General features: G+C 48.3%; 1 long non-coding RNA gene across 2 annotated transcripts; it reads left to right on the forward strand.

The window, feature by feature from the left end:
- Positions 1 to 390: 390 nt before the first annotated feature.
- LOC135177902 (uncharacterized) lies at positions 391 to 14,323 on the forward strand. 2 transcript variants are annotated; one of them, XR_010303231.1, is made up of 3 exons: positions 391 to 488; positions 13,433 to 13,460; positions 14,269 to 14,322. It is a non-coding gene; the product is annotated as an uncharacterized LOC135177902 (long non-coding RNA). The 2 variants fall into 2 exon arrangements; XR_010303230.1 differs by lacking the exon at positions 391 to 488 and adding an exon at positions 9,579 to 9,625 and having other exon boundaries at positions 14,269 to 14,323.
- Positions 14,324 to 14,795: the final 472 nt, after the last annotated feature.

Raw genomic sequence — 14,795 nt, forward strand, 5'->3', positions numbered from 1 at the left:
TTGGGTCCTGCTCTAGGCAGCAGGAGGGTAAGGAGCTGGGTTTGCTACAGCAGATAGCTCAGACAAAATGGGACCTGGGAGAAAAAAGGCATACATTTATTTATTTGCATATTTACATGTATTTGAAATGTAGGCAGAACATCAGGGCTCAGAAACAAGAAAATGAATGAGAAGGGGGTTGAAAAGCCCTGTTTTTACCACACACATGAGTTGTGCACGTGTTTTTCTTCTCACATACTCCACAAGGCTCATAAAGAATGAAGGACTCTGCTTCGAAGGTGCTGAAGGCAGTGCTGTTGCTCTCTGCTCTGGAAGGAGATGCAAGGCCAGCTGTATTGATGCAGGTTAAATCAGAAAGCCAAAGTGGCAGGTGCAGGGCTTTGGCCTAGGATCAGTGCTGTGCTTAAATGGCTTCACTGCAGCTGGGTACCAAGCAATCTGGGCTGCGTGGTATGGTGCAGTCTATGCAGATGGGATCCTCTGTGCTGGTGAGTATTTGCTGTGGAGGAGGTAGATTTGCACTCAGGATGAGTTCTGGATCTCTGTCTTGCTCTGGAGAAGGGTGTACCACACCCCTGCTGTTGGACACCTCTGTCTGTGAATGCCATCTCCTGCCCACAGGCTCCTTCCCACAGCCTTGCATTGCTCCCTGCAGCTCCTGAGTCCCTGTCACCACATGCCTTGAATTGAAGGGCTTGGACGCTCATTTGATTTTCCATAGGAAGCCAGAGAAGAAAATGGAGCTTGTGGTGCTGTTGATGGGGAGAATTAACATTTCCTGGGCTCTGAGTGCTTTGTGTGTGTGTATGTGCTGCAGTGCTGCAGTGCTGCAGGCGCTAATGAATGAAGGTTGGTGTAACTGAGAGTGAATAGGCTGGAGGACAGACAGAGTATCTTACTGAGAAGGTGAAAGGGAATGATAGTGTGTGGGGGAGTGTTTTTTGTCGCTGCTGCTCACCTGATGCTTAGGATGGTCTTTGCTGCTGCTCTTCCTTCGGTCACTGGTTCCACACTATTCAACATTCTTCTAATGCAAACGAGCTCCTTTTCAATGTCTTGCTTTAACTGCACAACACTTGGGAAGCTCTGAGAAATGGTCATGCCCTAAGGGCAGGGAATTTTCCAAGCCCCCCGAGGAAGGAGCTAATGATCAAATCCTGGCAAGCTGTTTGTCTGTGTCCTGGTTTCTCTCATTCACCTGACATTTACCCACACTCTCTCTTGGTATTGTAGTGGCTGGAAGTGGCATCTGGTCTGTGTCAGCTTTTATCTGCCTTTTTTGTTCCTATTGTGCCTCATTATGTGTGCTCGGTAATTCAATTCAGAGTTGAGAGGAAATATATGAGAAATTAACTGGCAAGGCATCAGCAGCCCCAGGAACTTGATGAGAGAACAAATCCATGAAGTAATGGAGTTAGTGGTAATGCAAAACCTAAACATAACTGTGAATTACTTCAGCAGATGCAAGTCTGAAAACAGGGAGAGGATTCAAGAAGCTGGAAAGGACTCAGGAGAAAAATATCTGACTGTCAAGTGGCATTTCTCTTGCTCCTCTCAGGTAGACTCAGAGCAGAGTAAGGCAACTTGCAGAGCAGACAGTGGCAGGAAGACAACAGCAGTTGCAATACTCAGTAATTCAGTGGCAAAGGACATTGAGACTCATTCTCAGTATGGTATGGAAACTGTCACAAGAACCAAGGGTATGGTGCCAGCCATGTCCCTGATCCCTGAGAGTGTCCAGGGCTGAGTTTCAAGTGTCTGCACTCTCCAGAACCACTTGTGCCTGGGCTGTAGAGCAGTGATGTGGCTGTGAGGAGCTTGCCATGGCCATCCTCAGCCTGGCCTCGGTGGAACAGAGGGGTCCAAGTAATTGCACACTTTAGGCAGCCTTACTATAGATATTGAGACAGCTCCAAAAGAGCATTTTGCCTAATTACAGATTTGGGTGGTTGATGTCAGGATTAAAACCACAGCTGCTTCCCCTGGTAGATCCATGAGGTGTCTGTGATGCCTACCATAGTTTGTAAGAGTACTCAGCACCAGGGGGTTGGTTCCCATTACTTCTCTTCTGGTTGGCTTGTGGGTTGTTGGTTTGTTTGTTTGTTGCTTTTTGGGGGGGGAGAGGAGACACACAACGACAAGTGACATAAATGTTCCTTAGCACTGGAGAGCCACAGAGCTATGCCTGTTTAAGACCAGACATTTCTTACCTAAGCACTTAGGGCAGCTTCCTAACAGCTATTGGGCAGAGGCCAATGGGATGAGATTTAACAAGGCCAAGTGCAGGGTCCCTCACTTTGGCCACAACAACCCCAAGCAGCACTACAGGTTGGGGACAGAGTGGCTGGAGAGCTGGAATGTGTCCAGAGAAGGGCAACAAAGCTGGTGAGGGGCCTGGAACACAGCCCTGTGAGGAGAGGCTGAGGGAGCTGGGGGTGTGCAGCCTGGAGAAGAGGAGGCTCAGGGGTGACCTCATTGTTCTCTACAACTACCTGAAGGGAGGCTGTAGCCAGGTGGGGGTTGGTCTCTTCTGCCAGGCAACCAGGAACAGAACAAGGGGACACAGTCTCAGGTTGTGCTGGGGGAGGTCTAGGCTGAATATTAGGAGGAAGGTCTTCACACAGTGATTGGCATTGGAATGGGCTGCCCAGGGAGGTAGTGGGGTCACTGTCCCTGGAGGTGTTGAAGAAAAGCCTGGATGGGGCACTTAGTGCCATGGTCTAGTTGATTGGCTAGGGCTGGGTGCTAGGTTGGACTGGATGACCTTGGAGGTCTCTTCCAACCTGGTTGCTTCTATGATTCTATGCTTACACAGACTTGTTGCTACCAACTAGGACTCCTAGGCTTCTCTCAAGCCACAGGACAGACTGGGGACATCCCACAGAGAGCTGCCAGGGAGAGGGATATCAGGCACAGCCTGCGTGACAGCAGCCAGCACACAGAAAGCCCATAGCTTTATTGAACTGCTCAGAGTCACAGTCCCTGTGCTGCAGTTCTGTACAACATGTCACCAGCCAGGAGAATGCTGCTTTCTTTACCTGAGGTTTGGCTAACATGGAAACCCCAGGTGCCTGCAGGCCAGTAGGGTATGGTTACACTGCCCAGAACCACTGTACAAAGCACTGGCAGCACGAGATAAAGAGGCTTTTAAAATAGTCTGTCTGAAAAGTAGCTCTAGATCAGCAATTCCTACAGTATCCCTGCACTGTAATGCCATTGGGAACTGTCATCATGCCAACTATAAAAGTGACAGCAAAGGTTTCCTTGCTGCGTTCTTGTTGCGGGGAGGGGAAATCAATTGATGCGAGATGATATTTTCCAACATCAGTATTGTTTGTTAATTTTGCTGTTCAGAACTCTTGCCACCTCTCACCACTCATCTTAATAATATTTCAGTTCTTCCACGGTCATGGATACTTTCCATGGATAACATCTAGATCTAGGAATAACCAGCAAAATACATAAACATGAATTGAACTGGAAGAGAAGCTTCTGCGGTCAAATGCCGCTTGCAGTCAGTATGCTGCTTGCCCAGTCAGTATGCCACTTGCCCAGTAGCTGGGCTCAAGCTCTTTCTGCTCTATGGCAGAAGACAGTAGAGAATTACAAAGAGACATTTAAGCATTTACTCATAAATTATTGTTACCCACTCGTGGGGGCTAGCCCCAGTCCAGACAGTGCCCAAATGCTTTCAGGGGACTCTGTCTTGTTGGACGTTGAGGCTTGAACCTTCCTGGCTTCTGGGGAAAGGATGCAGACAATCTCTGACCTTGTCTCCTGGCTTCTTCTGGATGATCTGTGTATATGTCCAGGAATTCTAAGCAGGACTTCAGGTGCAGCAGGCAGATGTTGTGCAGTCTCAACATGATGTCACACTGGCCACACAGGCTGATCACATGCAGGTATCCAGGGTCCGCTCCTGGTAACTCATGGCAGTGGAGTTTACCAGGCAAGCAATAAGGCAGTGTGCAATAGCAGCATGGCTGGGCACAGCAGAGAGACCATGGCAAAGAGCAGGGAAGCCAAAGCAGGTTGTTCACCTGCCTATCTCCTTTTATCAATATGGGCTGAGATTAATTGCCCTTTGGACACAGAACAGCCAATCAGGATGGCAGTTAGCCAAACCTTACCAGATTAGGCAAAGCCATAGGCTCGCTGTTCCCTAATTTGGGCAAAGCAGCATGGGCCTTGCACTGGGCAGGCACAAGCTAAGTGTGTGTACCTTACACCACAGGACCCTGGGCAGGCCAGACTCAGTGGCTCCAGGTTCTTTTGTGTCCGTTTCTCTCGCTTGCCTCTCTGGTGGAGCAGAAAAACATGCCTAGGCAAGGCAGGACATGTATAAGCCTATTTTGAGCCTATCAGTCCTACCACAACATTTATGTTTGCTTTTTTTCTTTGAAGAAAAATAGATGGACCAGTGCTCTGCAGGCTCTTGGGAGATAAGTAGATCTCCTTGGCCACAAAATGCAGTCTCTTCTGTCTTCTTTCTGGTCTCTTTTCCTGAGGCACTTGCCCAACTCATCTGGCAAAGCTGAGTACTATATGCCATGCTCACTGGGAGGTAGTCAGGATTAAGCATGAGGAAACTCTTTTTCTCCTGAGCAAGTCTTTAACATACTTGAATGGGAGTCTGACATGGAAGCTGTCATGGCATGAGAACTACAGCCCCTGGAAACTGGCTGTCCTCTTGAGCTGCAGTATAAAGCCACCAGCTGCAGAGTCTGCAGGCTGTAGTCATGGTCCAAGTGCCATCCAGGACAGCTCTACAGTTCCTCTCCCTGCAGACAGAGACTGTTTTATTGATCCAAGTGTCATGGGTAATCCCAGACAATATCAGCTGCTGTCTCAAGAATAAAGGAAGCTGCATATATATATACATATATATATAATAAATAATATATTCAATTATTATATTTAAATAAAACATTTAAATATCTTTATATGTGTGTATATATATAAATATTTTTTAAAGCTACAGTGCCATCCTCACTCTTCCTTTCCCCCTGTACACTGGATTTGCTCATGGTACAACAAAGGGTGCCCAAGAACCAGGTGCTGTAGCACCAGTGTTGACTTAGGGCTGCTAAAGGACATCAATAGGCTGGCCCCAGGCTCTGGGAAGGAGCCTTCAGATTGAGAAAATGTCATGGGCTTTGGGCACTCGGTAGGGAAACAGGAGTGACATGGCTTGAGGGGCTGAACTCCTGCAGGCAAGAGTAAACCAGGTTTGGTGACAGGAGCCAGAGCAAGATATTCAGTAAGTTGCTCCATTTACAGGTTTGTTTTGCTTTATGAATGTCAAATGTGGGTTTGTTGTTTGGATTTGTTCCTTTTCTGTGTTGCTGTTGGACATTGCCTCTGAGAATTACTTTGTTCAGGCCTGTCAAGTTGCCTAGGTGTAAGGACAGACATCTCCATATAATGAAATTTTCCAGCACACTAAAGGATTTTTTCTCCCTTGTAGAAAATGGCCAAGCAGAATCATATTCTTACGTAAGAGGAAAAAAAAAGAGGGTATTAGGAACTGAATGTAAGTGCTAGGAAATAAGGTCTAATGGAGAGTGTTGTTTTCTCAGGTGCACTACTGCAAATCTTTAGTACCAAAAGCAGAGGGAAAAGGGGATGCCAGCAGTGTGCAGTTATTTGCATCTATAAAAAAAGGTCTCAGATGCTTTTAATGGGACCAAAGAACAGAGGTCAGTCCTGTATTGCAGTGACTTTGGACTATCCAGAGGGGAAAAGGTTTGGACTGCAGACATCAATAAAGGATTATAGATAACACAGCAGAAGCAAAGAAGAGATGTCCAGGAGTCTTTAAATAATAGAAACAGGAATTTAAAAGAGAGTCCTTGGAATGCAATTTGAAAAACAGGCAAGTGGAGGAGGGGGGAAGGAAAGAGAAATGCAAATATTTCCAGTTCAGGTATGTGATGAGTAGCTACTTCCTCTGAAAAGCAGCAAAATATTAAATCAAAGGAAAAGCAGAATGTATGTACATATGCATGCACTTTGAAAGCCTCCTGCTGAATTATGAATACCTTTGAATCACAAAATCTAGAGCCTGTCAGGGGCTTCTATTGAAGCTGCACCATGCAATTTCACTTGTTCACAGCACAGCCTCTGTGTGCTATCACGTTAAAACCACAGGGATGTAAGAAAGACACAGAAACACCTGTAGGTAAGGAACTCCCCACCTCGCCCCCCCCCCCCCCCCCAACCCAACTGACAGACTGAGTAATTATTCATGGGAATCTCAGCGTAGATAGGTCTGTGGAGCAGACTCCTCTAGGAACTGGCTTTTATCAGCAGTCAATAGATGAATTACAAGAGGTAAGGCTTTTCTTTCCAATGGAAATGTAGGGAGGTGGAAAATGTGGAGACAGATCTATACAAGCCAGCAGCTGTCCTGTTGCAGCACAGATGCTGTGGTGGAACACTGCTACTATTCTGGCAGAAACAGTGGTTTGCATGACAAAGAGAAGTGATGGAAATAGAATCACAGAATCATAGAATCAACCAGGTTGGAAGAGACCTCCAAGATCATCCAGTCCAACCTAGCACCCAGCCCTAACCAATCAACTAGACCATGGCACTAAGTGCCTCATCCAGGCTTTTCTTGAAGACCCCCAGGGACGGTGCCTCCACCACCTCCCTGGGCAGCCCATTCCAATGGGAAATCACTCTCTCTGTGAGAGCTTATACTTGAAGCTATAATGGGATTGGGTGCATCTGACCCTGAACAATGATGTGCTGGAGACTGGCAAAACACATGAAATCAAATCTTGATGTCTGGGAGCAGGCAGCCCCTCCAGTACTTCCTGCATACTACTGGGCTGCTGTCTGTAGCTGGGGGAAGGATGCACCAGCATGGACTCTTACAGCTGTGGCGTTGGGGAGGTCAATGGAGTTGAAGGGTGTGGGCCTTGTGAGCAGCTGGGAGCTACAGGTAGGAAAGCAAGTGGGGCCATGTGGGCCATGATGCCAGGAGGGTACAGCCAGGCTGGCGATGTCGTGGCTCCCAGGGCTGGTGGCAGCAGTAGACTCTGCCCGTCCTGGCCAGTCAGTCCTCCATCTAGGCCAGTGAGCTAGGACTGGCTTGGGACACACCTAGATCCAGCCTCAACTACAATGGGATCATGCCAAGCCTGGGAGCTTCCCAAAATGGAACTGCTGGGCCATGGGCAGGGATGCAAGTCTTGAGGATTCCAGTGTCAGTCAGGTCTCTGGGTGCACCACAAACCTTAACACAAGCATGAGGAAAGAGGACACAAAGTCCTGGTCTGTTGTGTGGAGCGCATGTGAACGAATGAGACGCATTGGATGGTTTTTCACATCCATGCACAAAGCTTGTCAGCAGCTGCTGTTACTTTAGGGACCCTTGAAGAGTGTTGAGTCTCAAAAACTCCAGGCATCAAAGCAATATTTCTGGCAGGAATTGTGCAATTGATTGTTGCCACTAATTCAAGGAGGAAAGCCATAAGTGGAGCTGGAGACGTTGTGTACAGAGGAGGAGGGAGGTACCCCATCTGCAGGCACAGCCTGAGGAGCATAGAGGTCTGCCCAGGAAGGAAGAAGATCTGTAAGCAGCTCAGCAAAGGTGGAGGAGGAAGCAGCTCTGACGGAAATGGTGACCTGGATTCTTGGATCACTGAATTGCAGGAAGCCTTGGAGTCTAACTGAGCAGATGGGGGCGGGGTGGGGGGGAAATAAAGGCCAACACAGTAAAATGCCAAATTAGAGCCTGATAAGAACCTGGAAGTCCTTCACCCAGCAGCACAGCTTCCTGGAAGGAGAAAAAGGATGGCACTTTCTGTCAAAACAGCTTTGAGGCCGAGACAGAAAATAGCAGAGGCTTTCCAAAGCACTGGGAAAGGAATCTAGCTGAATCATAGAATTGTAGAAACAACCAGGTTGGAAGAGACCTCCAAGATCATCTGGTCCAACCTATCCCCCAGCCCTAGCCAATCAACTAGACCATGGCACTAAGTGTCTCATCCAGGCTCTTCTTCAACGCCTCCAGGGACGGTGACTCCACCACCTGCCTGGGCAGCCCATTCCAATGAACTAACAGAAGGTTTCTCAGGTTTATGGAAGTAAACCTCAATGCATGGCCAAGGCAGGCAGAGAGTTGCACTGCCCTGAAAATGCAAGGGACAAAGCAATTGTGCTCTAACTCTGTGGACAGTCGTACATTACTGAGGCTGTGAAGCCTTGATAAGTGGAAACTGGGTCGGTCAGTGACCATGTATCATGATTGTGTGTAATTATATCATATGGGCATCTTTTATTGATTTGCATTGCTGCTAAAAAGGAAGTAGTGTGAGGTGAAGCCATTAACACAGGGAGATGTATGGAGCAGCCACACATGGAGATCTGAAAAACCTTCCTGCTCTGGAGAGTGAAAATATACATCCATGATGCAGAAATGTCTCGAGACAAGGTGTCTGAATGAATGGGAAGTCCACAGGGGAGGCTCATGATGCAGCACATCTTCAAATCCCTATAATTTACTGGTACAAATAACCCTCATGTGGATTAATTTGCATTGACTGGAGAGTCTTCCACTTTCTTAATCTGTCTTCAGGAGGGTAAAGAGTAAGTTAAACCCAGTTAACGGTGTCTGAATTCAACACACACCAGAGTGTGATGTTTTAAAGAAGTACCCTGAGGCCAGAATTCTTGCCTCTTCTGCCAGCAGGATGTGCTGCTCAGAGCAAAGGTCTTTGAATAGCTGTGCTGCCATTGGCCTCTTGGTGGTTAACCTGCAAGCTGCCTTCTTTGTACCACTCACATTTCTTGCAGAGAGGTAATTCCTGTTACCCCATCCAGTGTTCAGGACAGGCTGTGCTTGTACACTGCTGGAGCCTGCTTGGAACTTGCTGTGTGTGGTAGGTACCCTTCTGCCCTATCCCTGCACAGCATCATCCCTTCCACACCTGCCTATGCACAGCTGACAAGCTCATGTGAATTTGGTGTGATCTGGGGTTCATTTCCCCAGAGTGGAATACTGAGCCTAGAGCAACCCAAAGGAAGACATTCAGAGGTACTGGGTGATCCAGCAGCTTCCATCAAGAAACAAAGCTGAGATGGGTGACAGGCACAGGCAGACTGGGGGAGACCAGGCCAGCAACATAGAGTGCTGTTTAAAAATAATAGCAAAAAGTCAAAGATATGTAGCATTCTATCCTGTAATCTCTTGCTAGGTAGATGAGTGCTGTCTCCAATCTCTCATGCAGCACCTGAGGGGATAACACTGTCCTGTTCAGTCACAGCTAACCTGCCTTTGATAGCACAGAGTGGCACCCAGTTGTCACCTGTCACTTTGGAAGGCATCAGAATGGAGAGCTCCTAAAGAGAGAAAACAGATGATCTAGGACTTGTAGCTAACTCAGAGACAATCACTAGCACTTGCTCATGGTTTTCTTTTCCTCTCCTTTTTGCTGGCTCTCTGAATTAACCATCCCTTATGCTCCACTCCCACCTTTAGGACTGCAGATCTCAAGTACTTCCTTAGGTGCCTTCTCTGCTCTCCAGATGCTGCTTCTGCATGGACCAGTCTCCGGAGACTAGCAGCTCTGTGCAGAAACTTGTCTCAGAAACTTTGGTGTCTCAGAAGTAGCAGGTGGGCAAATCATGCTCTGTTTTTCTGCAGCTATACTACCAGCCTCTCCTCCATTTCCTGTGGGCCCTTCCTCTCCTCTGGTTTCCACGCAGGTTTCAGTGGCATATCGAGAAGCTGCACATGATCTTCAGGTGTTTCAGTAGAGTTGTGGCTGCTGGCAAAGTCCACATTATAGCTGTATTCACTGCAGCAGTGAAGCAAGTGTGGAGGGCTGGTGATTTTGGGTATCTGCCTTGCAGAGCTTACTGATGACACTGAATAAGAATCTCCTCCCTTTCCTTGAGAGGAAAGAGCTGGAAGAAAAATTATCAACCAGCAAATTGTGTTCATAGGAGAAAGAAAGTCATTTGTTTGTGGACTCAGCTGCTCAGCATAAGCCATATTCATTGTTGGCAGGTAAGGGCACTACATGACGTCTGTTTAGGTATGTGGTTTAGTGGTAGTGGCTTAGCAGCAGTGGTGGGGTTGCAAGCTCTAGGCAAGAGACTTGACCTTTGTGATGGTTTGGGTGTCCCCCACCCCCCCACACTTTAGAGATCACCCAGACTAGACTCAGCCGTCTCTGGGAATATAAATGAAGCTATTTATTTACAGCTGGCACAATATACAAGCAGATATTTACAGTATAGACAGTTATAGACAGAAATAGACAAGGTAAATGTAATACAGAAACACAACAGCCCTCCCAGAAACCTGAGTCCCCAGGAGGGGCTCTCAACCACCCCTGCACCTTCCCCCTGCCCCTCTCAACCTTAGCCCAGTCCCAAGGAAGAATAGAGGTTCAGCCAAGAGGTCAAGAAGCAAAGATGAGTGGAAGGTGAGGTTAGGGAGATGCAGCTCAGTCAGAAGCCCAGCCAGAAAGTGAGACAAAATGGCAAGAGTGTTATCTAATGTTTTCATTTCTTCTTCAGCAAGACTCTGAGGGGAGTAGACATCACCACTGTTTTCCTTTCACAGCCTATGATCTAGTTCTTCTCACCAAAACATTCTACCCTGCTTCAAACTAGCACAACCTTAGAGGTCTCTTCCAGCCTCAACAGTGCTATGGTTCTTCACTTCCCCCCATCATCTAGCCCTTCCAGGTTGTGATGGTTTGGGTGTTACCCACCCCTCCACACTTTGGAAAATCACCCAGGCTAGACTCAGTGGCTCTGGAAATTGAATGGAGCTTTATATTTACAGCTTAGCAGAATATACAAGCAAATATTTACAATATATACAGCTATAGACAGAAATATACAAGTTAAAAAGGTAATACAGAAATGCAACAGCCCTCCCAGAAACCTGACTCCCCAGGAGGGGCTCCCATCCACCCTTCCACCCTCTTCCTATCCCTCAACCTTACCCAAGATCTTGCCTTATGTTTCAGGTAGTAGAGAGGGTCAGCTGAAGTGGGGGGGGTGGGGGGTGGGGGGTGGTGTGGTTAGGAAGGAGATGGATTAGTCACACAGATGGCAGGTTAGGTTAGAGAGAGAGAGAATTTCAGCCCAAAGCCCAGACAGTGACTGTGTTATCTATGTTTGTGTTCTTGTTCTTATACATCTCAGCAAGCCTATGAGTGAAGTAGACATCACCATTGTTTCCCTTTCACAGCCTGTAATCTAGTTCTTCCCACCAAAACATTCTAGCTAGCTTCAGACTAGCACACAGGTGAGTGAGGGCAGAGGTGTAAATAGGACAGGTCCTGGAGAGGCTCTATCCACTTAAAATTCCATGAGCTGAGAAGTCTTTGTGACTTCCTCCATCCCTAGTGATAGAATAAATCCATTAACTGTATGTAGGCTGGGATTTTCCTGTGCCTGCCTTTCTCCCTTCTGACCCTGGTAGTATCTTTTAAATATTTAGGTGTGCAATGCTTTCCTGACCACGAAAGTTAATTGGAAAGAAAATAGGCGCTAAACACCTGATGCCAGTCTGAAGTTCATTCACAGTGTAGGTATACACCAGACACAGCTTTAACAAAGCACACTTTGTCCTGTGGCTGCCTTTCCTACTGGTCCCAGTATCACAGTATCATCAGGGTTGGAAGAGACCTCACAGATCACCAAGTCCAACTCTTTACCACAGAGCTCAAGGCTAGACCATGGCACCAAGTGCCACGTCCAACCTTGCCTTGAACAGCTCCAGGGACGGCGACTCCACCACCTCCCCGGGCAGCCCATTCCAGTGTCCAATGACTCTCTCAGTGAAGAACTTTCTCCTCACCTCCAGCCTAAATTTCCCCTGGCGCAGCTTGAGGCTGTGTCCTCTTGTTCTGGTGCTGGCCGCCTGAGAGAAGAGGCAACCTCCTCCTGGCCACAACCACCCCTCAGGTAGTTGTAGACAGCAATAAGGTCTCCCCTGAGCCTCCTCTTCTCCAGGCTAACCAATCCCAGCTCCCTCAGCCTCTCCTCGTAGGGCTGTGCTCAAGGCCTCTCCCCAGCCTCGTCACCCTTCTCTGGACACGCTCAAGCATCTCAATGTCCCTCCTAAACTGGGGGGCCCAGAACTGAAGACAGGACTCAAGGTGTGGTCTAACCAGTGCAGAGTACAGGGGCAGAATGACCTCCCTGCTCCTGCTGACCACACCATTCCTGATGGTCATGGCAACAGGAAACTGTTGCCCTGTCCCAGAGCGTTATCACGAACCCTTGGGTAGCAGTGATGCTCCCGGAGCGCAGCGCAGAGCGATCTGTAAAGGTCTAAAGCCCGCGATGAAAAGAGGCAGTGCTCTGAGTGGTGTCTGTGCCGACGGCAGGGTCTAACCTCAAGATCAAGCTTAAGCTTGAGCTTCCCTGAGCTGACCTGTCAGTATCAGCCCCTTGACGTCCTCTGCCATGGTTACCTGCACTAGAGCAAAGCCGGAATGGTCCGAGGGGCGCCAGCGGTGGGCTCAGCTCTGAACGCGGCAGGCTTTGCCGGTACCGAGCTGGGGGACTTTCGCCGCGCGGCAGCACCGGCCCCTTCCACTCGGCATCTTCACCTCGCACATGGCCCGGGCGCCTCCTACCGACCGACCGACCGACCGCTCGGCCTTCAGCCAGCGTTTCCGTGGGGCCACTGCCACGCCGGAGCTGGTGGCCGCGGTGTGCCAGCTCCCCGCCCCAGCGTACAGCACCCCGCGCAGGTGCCGCACGCCCATCCGCGACCCGCAGCGGCGCCACCCAGCAGCCCTGCTCTGACAGACCATTTGCCGGCGACCAGGGACAATTCATGTCGCTCGGCCCAGCAAACGCTGGTAGGGTTTAGGTTGGACTGAGAAGCTCATTCCTTCGTTTCAGTGGGAGTCTGGCTTGCCTGAGAATCTGAGCCATCATTTGAAGAGGCTGCAGAAATACCTTCCCACACAGGCTCCCTGGACGGCTTGCAGCAACCTCTTAGTATGATTTGCCCTGACCCAGATCAGAGAACAGTTGTAGCTGGAGAAGAGTTTACTTCCAAAGCCTAATCATCTTTTGAGTGTCTTTGTAGTAATAAAGTAAAAACTGCAAAGGTGAAATGTTTCTGCTGGTTGTGCTGCAAGAGTGGCCTCATGGAAACAAGAACTCTCCCAGAGCTAGAACAAAGCAGCTATTTTATAAGACTTATTGGGAGATATTAGTCAAAGACTGCAGTCATCTCCTGATCCATGATGGAGCACCACAGAAAAGCTGTTATCTGGAAGGACAAAGGGACCAGTGAGTTATTTACAGCTGGGGTTCCCACCACTCACTCTAGGTCCTGAACCATCTTAGGTTCCCTGCTCCCTCTGATGGTGGCCAGCCCCACCTGTTGTACTACAGCTGTGGTTGGGTTGTTCAATGATTTCTCTTCTGTTTTCCTTCACAGAGCTGTTGGAACCAGCAGATGGTGTCAGGTAAGTAGAACAAGACTGGGAATGCTAAATGTGACATGCTCAAAGCTAGATGTGCAAAGCATCAAGGCACTTGCTTACTCTTTCACCCTGAAAACAGCCCATCAACAGAATTGATAGATGGAGAGGAGGATATGCAGGGGCTAAAGCGTGCTGGGGAGCCTGAGAAAGGCTGAGTGCCTCTGGATGGATCAACTTACTGCCTTGCAGTGGTTGGCCTACCTCTGTCCTCATCTCCCACAAGGAAAGGCTGGATGCTGGGTAAGCATGCCAGGGAGAAGAAGAGCATCTTAATGGGCATCTTCCCAAGATAGATTCCATTTGCTTTCAAGATCTGTTCTCCCTTTTCTGTCAGGGCATGTGGAAATCAACTGCATTGTGTCCTGAAGCCATGCGGATGTTGATTTTTCTGATGTAACTAAGAATGTAACAGTCTGTAGCTGGCTATAATGTGGTCTGATAGGACAGCTTCAATTTACCACTGCAGACAAGGGGTTTTGATTGTTTGGAGGTTTTTTTTTGGTGTTGTTTTTGCTTGGTTATTTGTTTGTTTTTCAATTGCTTTGTGATTAGGGCAAGTGGAAACATATTCCAAACACAGTGATGGGCAGAAAGGGATGCCTACATGTCCCTTCAGCATTTCTTTTGTGATCTATCTGGATGTACTGGGTCTGGCTGAGATGGAGTTAATTTTTCTTATAATGGCTGTGCTTGGTATTGGTAGCTAGAAAGGTGACTGATTCTATGATTACCTAATTAGGAAGTGTGGGTACCTGTCAATCACTTTCTAACCAGGGAGTTTATTTTGCAGAGGAACACATACAGGGAAGGTTTGCATGGCTGGTTTTGAAGAGAAAAGAGAGAATCATAGAATCATAGAATCAACCAGGTTGGAAGAGACCTCCAAGATCATCCAGTCCAACCTATCACCCAGCCCTAACCAAACAACTAGACCATGGCACTAAGTGCCTCATCCAGGCTTTGCTTGAAGACTCCCAGGGACGGTGCCTCCACCACCTCCCCGGGCAGCCCATTCCAATGGGAAATCACTCTCTCTGTGAAGAACTTCTTCCTAATATCCAGCCTATAACTACTCTGGCACAACTTGAGACTGTGTCCCCTTGTTCTATTGCTGGTTGCCTGGCAGAAGAGGCCACCCCCCACCTGGCTACAATGCCCCTTCAGGTAGTTGTAGACAGTAATAAGATCACCCCTGAGCCTCCTCTTCTCCAGGCTAAACTGTTGAAGAGAGAACGACAAAGGCATCAACACTCTAGAAAGAGCATGCAAAAAGATTTTGATGTTAGGGGCTGGAAGGGACTTGAAAGTAGGTTCAGC

This window comes from Pogoniulus pusillus, chromosome 8 (assembly GCF_015220805.1).
Source record: "Pogoniulus pusillus isolate bPogPus1 chromosome 8, bPogPus1.pri, whole genome shotgun sequence".
Taxonomy (NCBI): Eukaryota; Metazoa; Chordata; class Aves; order Piciformes; family Lybiidae; genus Pogoniulus; species Pogoniulus pusillus.